The sequence below is a fragment of the Anabrus simplex genome, chromosome 12 (assembly GCF_040414725.1).
Source record: "Anabrus simplex isolate iqAnaSimp1 chromosome 12, ASM4041472v1, whole genome shotgun sequence".
In the NCBI taxonomy this organism is placed as follows: domain Eukaryota; kingdom Metazoa; phylum Arthropoda; class Insecta; order Orthoptera; family Tettigoniidae; genus Anabrus; species Anabrus simplex.
In genome coordinates, this window is record NC_090276.1 from 80,270,871 (window position 1) to 80,281,359 (window position 10,489).

Here is a 10,489-nt window from a genome sequence, read left to right on the forward strand (position 1 = left end):
AAAGGTACCAATAAAACTAACATTATTAAGTTAATTTACTCACCCTAGCTGTTTAAACTTAGTCCAAGTACCCCAAAAGCATCTCATGATACACAGCCGTACGGAATTGGCGAGGCATGAAGAATTGAACCGAGTCCAGGTACGCAATGTATACTCGCCTCGTGTTCGGGCAAGGGCATTCCGAGCCATACCCCTCCACGTGCATACCAAAAAGGCATACATCCGTACAATCAACCTCCTCGGATGCAACAGGCAACTCACTCTATAAGGCAACTGTTCTGGTAAAACTCCAGCATCCACAAACCTGAAGCAACAAACTATCAAATTAACTCTGTTTGACGTCTAGCCCTTAATATACTGCACAATCCATCAACAGTCTTGTATAGGATAAAAAAATAAAGAACTCAAATTAGCTATCTTCCCAGAAATATTGCCAGAAAGTTAGTTTCTATTCTGATCTTTGACAAGAAATTTTGGGACACATCATTCTTTATTTTATACCCATCATAATTACTGGCTCTGTATATTGTTTTCTTTGGGATCTAAACCTTTCTTTGTAGGCCATTAAAACTATGGCCAGTAAAATAAATACTGTATATTCGCAAATATTCTTCACATATATTTTCCAGGGTTTAGCGAATAAAAACTTGGCTGCACACATTATTTGAAATAAGGTTGGTACTGCTTCGCCTCAAACAATGAATCCTGTTGTACTATAGCATTGCCTGGCCTTGGCCTGTGCGGCATAAATAGCATGTTAGAAGTGAAGTACGAGCATCATATGAAGTATGAATACAAGTTCTCATAATTGCTTGTTCCCGGATTAAGATATACTTAGGGTTCTCGAAGATACCGAGAACATTGGAAACCATGCAGCATGACGCAAGTACACATAATTGGCTTTATGCTCACCAACACAGATAGGTCTTATGGCGACAGTGAGAGAGGAAAGCAGCCATAGCCTTAATTAAGGCACAGTACCAGCATTTGCCTGGAGTGAAAATGGGAGAAAACGGAAAGTGATATTCAGGACAGTCGACAGTGGGGTTTGAACCCACTATCTACTGGATGCAAGCTCATAGCTGTGCTCCCCTAACCACACGGCTTGTATGAAGACAGTACGATGTCAGAGAAAGTTGAACTCGTGACTAACAAAAATCAAACACTACTTAAAAAAACACAATAATTGTTGGGCATTTCACACAACACAATCGTATACATCTATTAGCAGTCATTACAACAACAGGCAGGTGAAACTAGCCAATTATAAAAATCAGCTGCAGGTAAGCAAATCATATGAAAATTCTGATCAACGGCGTTGTCTACCTGTGTGAAGCGTTTGATGAGTTTCTTAGAAACAATTTTATGTTTTTTCTGTATTCGGTTTTGGAGTCCATCATTAAGTAAAAATAATTTGTTGTAAAGAAATTACAAATTAAATACAATTTTCTATTTTTTAAAAAATTCTCTCCTAAAAAATTAGGATGCCTAATTGTATCAATAGGATTCAATGGCGTGGATTATTTGTGGCATACAGTATGAAATGTGCGATTCCCTGGTATTTGTTTGGTGCAGTAAAAAGAGATGGAAATTACGTGTTTTCCAAACAAGAAAATACATATCTGCTATCGGTGATTCACAATACAGTTTGGTAATATTGATTATAAGTTTATTTCGGTAGACTAATAGTATCAGGTACCAACTACAGGAGAACAAATTGATTAAAGGATTAATGTTATCAGTTTTGCATCCCGTTAATGACTTTTAAAACTTTTGGAGACACCAAGGTGCTGGAAGTTTTTCCACGGGAGTTCTTTTACATCAGAAATACATTTCAGGTTCCCTATAGGAATCAATGCCGGCCCTGTGGTGTAGGAGTAGAGTGCCTGCCCCTTACCTGAAGGCCCCGGCCAGGTCAGGGATTTTTACCTGGACCTGAGGGCTGGTTCGAGGTCCATTCAGCCTACATGATTAGAATTGAGGAGCTATCTAATGGTGAGATGGCGGCCCCAGTCTAGAAAGCCAATAATAACGGCCGAGAGGATTCATAATGCTGACCACACGACACCTCATAATCTGCAGGCCTTCGGGCTGAGCAGCGGTCACTTGGTATTCAAAGGCCCTTCAAGGGCTGTAGTGCCATGGGTTTCTTTTTTTTATAGGAATCAATATCTTTATCAACTAATGGCCAGGCAGGCATCACGTTTTGAAAATGAGACGAAGTGTAACATAGTGCATTTTTACAGCCGGTGGCTCCAGTAACCTACGCAGTGATCTCCAAGGTATGCACTAGCAATGCATCTTGGTAGGTGTGCTATTTACCAACTGATGAGCCCAACTTAGCACACTGGGGCGAAACTCTGGCAACCAGGAATGAATTAGGTGAAAAATTTGTAATGTTCATTAACGGACCAACTACATTGGTGTTGGGAATGCACTTCGAAAACGATAAAACAAGGGTACAATTCCACAATAATCGAACACATTTATTTTAACACACACATATACATGGAAGCCATCTTGCGAACTACAAAAATGATACCAAACTAAAACTTGAAGTGTCTTTCTTTGCTTATTTCAAAGCTCTTGTAAACAAATCTCAGGAGTAACAAGAATCAAAGAGGTTACACTAACTGATCTCACACAACATCCTCCCACCTAAGTCAAATGAATGTTAACATGAATTGACTTACACCCTTCATGCACAAATTGCCACTTTCATAAAATAGTCCTGAAACAATTACAAAATGATAAAATTCAATAATATAAACACAAATAAATATGTTAATTGACACATATCACAAATTTAACTTTTCTGGCCTGTGAATCAATCATCCTAGACGAGTTATTTTCACTGTCTGCTTTGAAACTTGAGGACCATCTTCAGCAGGAGTAGAAGAGTCACATGTTCCGGCCTCGTGATTATCCTTTATATTTTCCTCACTTGGAACAAAGTCTTTCCTTAGGTGGTTTCGGATTTCCTGGGTATCCTTAGGTGGTTGAAACTCGAGTTCTAGTGGGTATATTCTTTGAACTGGCCTTATAAGCTCGCCTGAAGCAGTGACGACACGAACTACTCTAACATTGCCATCCTTTCCCTTAACAAGCTCGACAACTCGTCCCAATGGCCAATCCATTCTTCTAGTGTCATCATTGCCAACCAAAACAATTTCTCCCAGTTTGAGATCATGTGGCTTATCCTTGCTGGCGAATAACTTCAACTGACCTAAATACTCAGTACGAAATCTTTCTCTAAGATTCTTTTTCAACTGAAGGCGATACTGCAGTCTTTTCCGAAGATCAGCTGCTTCGAACAGGTCATACTCAGGTACTCCTACTTCTTCTATGTCGTGTAGAAACATGTTTGGAGTTAGAGCAGCCAAATCTGATGGGTTGTCAGACAAATAGGTTAATGGCCGAGAATTTATGACGGTTTCGCAGTCACAGAGGATTGTCTGCATCTCTTCATAGTTGACAGATGATTGACCAAGCACTCGACGGAGAAGAGTTTTGAGCATTCCTACTAGTCGTTCCCACCAACCTCCCCACCATGGCGAAGCTGGAGGATTAAAACGCCAATCTATCTTCTGCGCTGAACTGTATTGTGAGATTGCATTCCAGTACAGTTTGTGACAGGAGTTCTTAAACCCAACAAAATTTGTTCCCTGGTCACTGTAGACAATGACAGGTCTTCCTTGTTTGCTGCAGAAACGTCTGAAAGCTTGTAGAAAGCTATCTGTTGATAACGAAGATACCAGTTTCAATCGAACTGCATGGTAAACTCCACAAGTGAATAAGCAAACCCATGCCTTCTTCGAGGTTCCATCATCGGCTTTGATGTAGAGAGGACCAGCAAAATCAACTCCAGTAACTTCAAAAATTCTTGCGTCACGCACTCTACTCTCAGGTAAAGGTGAAGGATGAGCTGCCAACTTCTTTGAACTATGACGTTTACAAATCATGCAGGAGTTAATAACAGCTCTAATTGTTTGTCTACCTCCTAGAATCCAATACTGTTGCCTCAGAATTGACAAAAGCATCTGCGTACCAGCATGACAGTTGCTAAGATGGGCGTCCATAATCAGTCGCTGAACGACTGGGTGATCCGCCTTTGGGAGCACAATGGGATGACAAAAGTCCCTGACATCATCCCGGTTTGATATCTTGGTCATCAACCGAATCAATCCCTGTTCGTCAACAAACGGAAGTAAGCTCTTTAGTTTGGAATTGAAAACATCTATGAACACTTCCTCCTGCACCCACCGTAAAATCTTCCTTTCTGCCGTGACAAATTCCTCACTTGTCAGGTCACAATGTATGCGTTGAGCTTTGCTGATGCGACAGTTGGTCAGAAAGCGGAACATCCAGCCTACCATCCTTACAATTTTCTTGTACTGAGAAAAGTGTTGGTAATACCAATCTTTACCGATGTCTTCTGAATTACTTGATATCAATAAAACGACATTCTTCCTTCTCTCCGAATTTATCTCTTCCTCATTATAAGAAAAGTCAGTTTGTGGCCAGCAGTCTGGATTTTCTCTCAACCAACCAGGGCCTTCCCACCAACGGCATTGTATCAACTTCTTCACAGAACATCCGCGTGATGGAAGATCTGATGGGTTTTCTTTTCCAGGAACATGTCGCCATTCGCAACCAACTGACAGTTCTCGTATCTCTTTAATCCGGTTCATGACAAAAGCATCCCATGCTTCACTTCGCTGAATCCAAGCGAGAACAGTTGAAGCATCTGTCCAAAAAATTGCCTTAATATCGGGAATACAATAATCCTTTACAATCGATGCATATAATCTCGTTGCTATTGAAGCTGCTAAAAGTTCTAACCTGGGAATGGTCAATCCCTTGCCTGATTTTCCAGTTGGTGCAACTCTTGACTTGGCAGCCACCAAGTGAACACTCACTTCACCCCCTTGCTCAACACGCAGGAATACAACTGCTGCATATGATGTCTGACAGGCATCTGAAAAAATGTGAAGTGTCCAGGAGTCGTCTGGGCTGTTGCAGTTAGACAACCAACGAGGAATCTTGACTTGAGCTAAAAGAGGAACTTCTTCAAGCCAACTCAAGAATTTCATTTTGATCTCTTCATTGACTTCTTCATCCCATGTCAAACCTTCTCTCCAAGTCTGTTGAAGCAACAATTTTGGTATTAATGCTACACTACATGTCACACCCACCGGATCAAAAATTCTATGGGCAGCACTCAAAATAACTTTCTTTGTTATTTTCTCGAAGCTAATCGAAAGAAGGTTATCTATGTTGATTGCTAGGGAATTGTCGGACTTGTTCCATAGGAGTCCTAACACATTGGTAGGTCCGGAAACATCATTACTTCCGGTCAACTCCCACCCTCGAAGACAAAATTGCCGTTCCCTCATGACACCTGAAGCTACATCAATAAACTGTTTAGCTTGTTCTTCATCGTCCAAACTGGCAAGGCAATTATCAACATAGAAGCTATGGGTAAGAAGTTCCACAAATGACTTGGGCCATGGTGACTTCCCTTCCTCACACAGTACTAATGTATTTTCAAGGTGAAGTTTGATGCATGATTCTAATAGAAAAGGACTTGGAGAGACTCCAAATACAACACGACAATGTCTGCATGTCTTGAGACTTCCATTTCTGTCTAACCACAAGAATCTCAAAAAATTTCTGTCTCTCTCACGAATGCTGATCTGGAGAAAAGCTCTTCTTATGTCTCCAACAACTCCCACCTTCTTCAGTCGGAAACGAGCCAACACGGAAGGTATTTTCTCAATTAAATTAGGGCCTTTCTCAAGACATTGATTGAGGTTGGGCTGTTTATCTTCTTTAGACGAGGCATCGAACACGGGGCGCACTGGTGTTGTTGATCCAGGTTTCACAACGTGACGATGAGGTAAATAGTGGCAATGAACATCCATTTCCTGAGGAGGCACTTCTTCTATCACCCCTTCCCTCAGCCAATCATCTAGTACTTCCTGATAAGCATCATAGTAACCTTCAGTCTTCAATCTCTTAACAGTAGACATCAGTCTCTTCAGTGATAATTGGTAATTATCAGGCAGTGGAGGATGGTTCTGAACCCATGGGAGGTGAACTTCAAACCGCTCTTCTTCATTGACTGATACTGTATCAAGGAAATGTTGCTGTGTAGTAGACTCAATCTCAGATCTGCTGCGTTTCTCAGATGGATCGCTAATCCCTAAAGTATCTAGAGTCCACAAATCTGTGATGGTGGCTTCTCTTGTTAGCATAGCAGTCACCACCATAGCCATACTTTCCTCATTCCTATGTTCTGAAGGTACTTTGCCCATTAAAATCCATCCCAAACGAGTTTCCATGGCCACTAGTCCAGTACTTAGTATCTTGTGGCCTCCTGTAAACAATTTGTCTGCAACATCAGCTCCAATTAATATTTCTATTGGTCCATAAGATTCGATGTCACTCAAAACAATGTTCTGACTACTTAGTTCTTCAATCCAAGGACCTTGCTGTACTGAAGGTATGGCACCACAAATTCTTGTTTGGTCTAATGCTTCAAAGTGACAGTTGTAGCTACCATCCAGACTAGAGAGATAAATAGTGTACACACAATGATGGTATACTCCAGTGGTTGTACCTCCAAATAGCGAGTGTTGGATATTTTCCTGTCTGCCAGTTTGATATCCCATTTCCGTGGCTGTACTCTTCAAAATGTAGGAACGTTGTGATGCTGAATCAATTAATGCTCTTACAGTCCGCTCAACTCCTTGGCCCCGAACCTTGACAACTAGTGTTTGCATCAGCACCCCACAATGGTTCGACAAACTAGCTAAAGCTTCATCTTTCTGGACTTGCGCACTAGAAGCCATCTTGTCTCCTGTTGAGTTCGGTCTCTCTTCGGCTGAGTCTACCTGGGTTTGTGGCAACTTATCACACATAACCACAAAGTGTCCTCGACTACAAATGATGCACCTAGGCCTATTTCTACATTTCTTCGCTGGATGTCCGACCTTGAGACAAGAAAAACAGCATCTTTTAGTCTCAAGTGCAAGACGACGTTCTTGCAAAGTCATCTTCTGGGCCTTAATACAGTCTTGAGACTTGTGATTAGACGAACAAAAGACACACCCTGCTGTTTCTCTACCAGATGCAGTAAGGAGACCTGCTGCTGTGGGAATGTTCTCATTCGGATTAGTGGTGTAATTCAAGCTCTTTTCCTTCTTCTTTGGACCTCCCTTGACAGCTACCGAAGACAAAACACCAAACCCTGACATAGCCAAAGTAATCTTCTGTTCCTGTTCTACTTCACATCTAAGAAATTGCATCAAACTGTCTAAACGATTCTTGGAATTCACACTCTGGTCACCGACACTAGCCCCCCCTGGTTCAACAGCTGAATTTGAAGAAGACTGGCCAATGAGCGCGATTGAAGAAGTTCTCTCCCAAGTTCTTAGAATGTCCTCAGGCAAACATGACTCTACTAGTGGTAAAAGCATGGAATTACACTTGTCCGTTGTGACACCTAAGGTTCCTAGGGCTCCTATATGGCTCTGAAGCTTATCATAGAGGGATGATAAACACACCTTATTAGGGCTCACAGCATTCTGTAAGATTAAACTTAACAACTCCCTAATGTACACTTCTACCAGCAAATCATCCTTCCCATAGCGTGCTTTGAGACTTGATTTTGCTTTACAGTAATTTTCTCCGGTAGCAGGAAAGCTCTCAACTAAATCTCTTGCTCTGGATCCAGAAGTGGTGGCCTGTATGAGGTATTGGAATTTATCACTAGGGTCTAAAAGAGGGTCCTCATCAATTTTCTTAAATTGTGACCAGAAAGGAAGCCAATCTTTTAGTTCACCTCCGAACTTTTTCAATTCCAACAAAGGCAGTTTGTATGAACGCTTAACTTGGAGTGACGAGTTAGAATTAACTGATATTGCAGTAGCTTCTGAGTTCCGGTCTTCATTTAATAATTTCGTAACAACAGTCTTAACCTTATAAAATTTGAACTTATACTCGTCAGCCATACTGATTTCTTTGTCTAACTCGTCATCCCTAACCTCCACGTTCTCAATCATATTAGTGAAGATAAGAGTATCCATACCTGTTAATTCATGAAATTTTGTTTCTAATAGATCCATATGTGCACTAATACTTTCCGTATCTTTCTCCGGCATCTGTAGTAACGCGTCGAGCTCATTGTAGATCTTGGTTATTGATCGCCGTAATACCGCTCTTGATTTCTTTGTCACAGCTATATTCACTTCCATGCTTGAAATACTACGTATGAAACTGTTTATATGATTATATAACTGTCTAATGTCTTGTCACGGTCGCCAAATGTTGGGAATGCACTTCGAAAACGATAAAACAAGGGTACAATTCCACAATAATCGAACATATTTATTTTAACAACCACATATACATGGAAGCCATCTTGCGAACTACAAAAATGATACCAAACTAAAACTTGAAGTGTCTTTCTTTGCTTATTTCAAAGCTCTTGTAAACAAATCTCAGGAGTAACAAGAATCAAAGAGGTTACACTAACTGATCTCACACAACAATTGGTATTAGATCTTGTACATGGCAGCAGATTTACCAACACATGGCTGACATATTTGACTTTCTACAAATATCACTGGACTGAGAAAGGATTGAATCTACGAACTTGGGCTCAGAAAGCTGCCCATTAATAGTCAGAGCCAATCAGCCTGGCAACTACAGAACAAAAGTCAGGGAAACGTAAATTGGATGGGGGGGACCTTGAAATTGCAGAAACCTTGAAGTACTTGGGAAGCAAACTGACAAGATGAAGGAATGAACATGGAGACCAGTACTGTCGGACGATACAACAGGATATTGCATTTTACCAGAAGATAAGGAACTTGATCTGGAAGCAGGGATTAGCAATGAAGCGTAAAGAGGTGATGTATAACATGTATTATCACCCCCTATTGACAAATGCACCAGAGCTCTATACACCGAAAAGACAGACCAGTGAGATGTATGGTATAAACGGGTGTCACTGTTAAATTTATAAATGAACTGAAGAAATCCAACATTATGATAACAAGATAGGCGTGAACTTGTCAAATCTGAAAAAAGTAAAGGTTAAACTCACAGCTAAACTAGCAGCCAATTGAGCCGAATGCAGCCTGGTCACAAATAAAGAAAAACCTTCTTTGTGTTTCTCCATTTTGGCAAAGAACTTGGCCGACAAACCATTCCAGTTTGAGGTGTATTCAACTTCTTACTGTCCTTCCTTTCATTTGCTTTGGACTTGATGATTTCTTGGCATTCTCTTGTCCCCCCTTCTTGCCTTTGGGACCAGTTTCACATCTCTCTCGCAGCAACAAGAAGATCTGACACACATGCAAGTGCGCTACATGAACAATACATACAAATTTGTCTCTACTCCTGCCTTCAAATTAAAGTGAGTCATTGAGCAAATCCCTACTGAGTTTGGTTTACAAATAATTAATGAATTAATAAAATTAAAGAACAAATAAACAAACCCCCCAACCAACCAACCAATAAAACAGGGAAGTCTACATATCTACAATCATGAATACCATGAGTTTCCAAAAAATTTGTAATATCTGAAGCCATCTCTTCAGTTCTGACTCAGTTAATTTAATAACTGATAGGTTCTTCAGAGTGCCAAATCTAATTTTGAGTAATACATTTGCAAACTACCTGAAAAAAGGGTATATAATATAACATTATTGTACTTGGGCAAGAAATAAAGAGAGAGAGAAAAGAAGCTGAATTAAAATAGAATAAAAGAACTAAGTTCTTCTTCTTCTTTTATGACCACATAGGATCACTTTGGTCACTCCAACGTTCAGATCTATTTGAAGACATTGTTCGGGCTTTGTGGTCCTCCCTGTACTTCTTCAGACGGTCCGATCTTCGTGCCCTTTCCTCAGTTGAAAATATGCTTGTTGTTGGTTTGTTTCATGTAAGGGTAAAGTAGAAGATTTTATTCTTGAGTTTTGTATTCAATTTTATCTTGTTTGTGGTGTCTTCTTTTGTAAGGCCTATTTCCATCAGATCCTCTCTTACTTCTCTGAGCCATTTACATCCTGTTGTGGTATTTTTTGAGACGAGATTGTGTTGTACTAGTTCTTTCAGAAGTCACGAATCATGCGTCCTCATGATATGTCCAAAGAATCCCAGTCTCCTCTTACGCACAGTATCTGTAATTGGTTCTAGCACTTTGTACACGACTTTGTTAGGCATTATCTGCCACTGTCCATCTTTCTGATATTTTTTGTTGATGCAGGTTCTTCCAATCCTCCCTTCAATTTTCTGAGGTCTGTCAGTCTTTGATTGCTTATTCAGGCGCTTCATATGTAGCTTCCGGTTTTATAACATTGTTGTAGTGTTTTATATTTTGCATTTATTGATAGATACCGTATTTCATTTATTTTATTTTAATTAAATCATAATGGCAGATGCGCTGAAGCCTGCAACATAACATCTTGGAACATGGAAG

At 40.3% G+C, this 10,489-nt stretch overlaps 1 protein-coding gene across 2 annotated transcripts in view; it reads right to left on the minus strand.

Moving 5' to 3' along the window:
- Positions 1-8,155, minus strand: part of LOC136884159 (histone acetyltransferase p300-like) — a 69,352-nt gene extending 61,197 nt beyond the window's left edge. Inside the window, exons 1-2 of one of the 2 annotated variants that reach the window (XM_068229857.1) lie at positions 8,093-8,155; positions 44-304 (exon numbers count right to left, since the gene is read on the minus strand). The gene's annotated coding sequence lies outside the window, so the exon portion shown is untranslated. Of the gene's footprint in view, positions 1-43; positions 335-8,092 lie in introns of those variants that run through there. The other variant, XR_011018865.1, reaches the window with a different exon arrangement.
- Between the last annotated feature and the right edge of the window lie 2,334 nt (positions 8,156-10,489).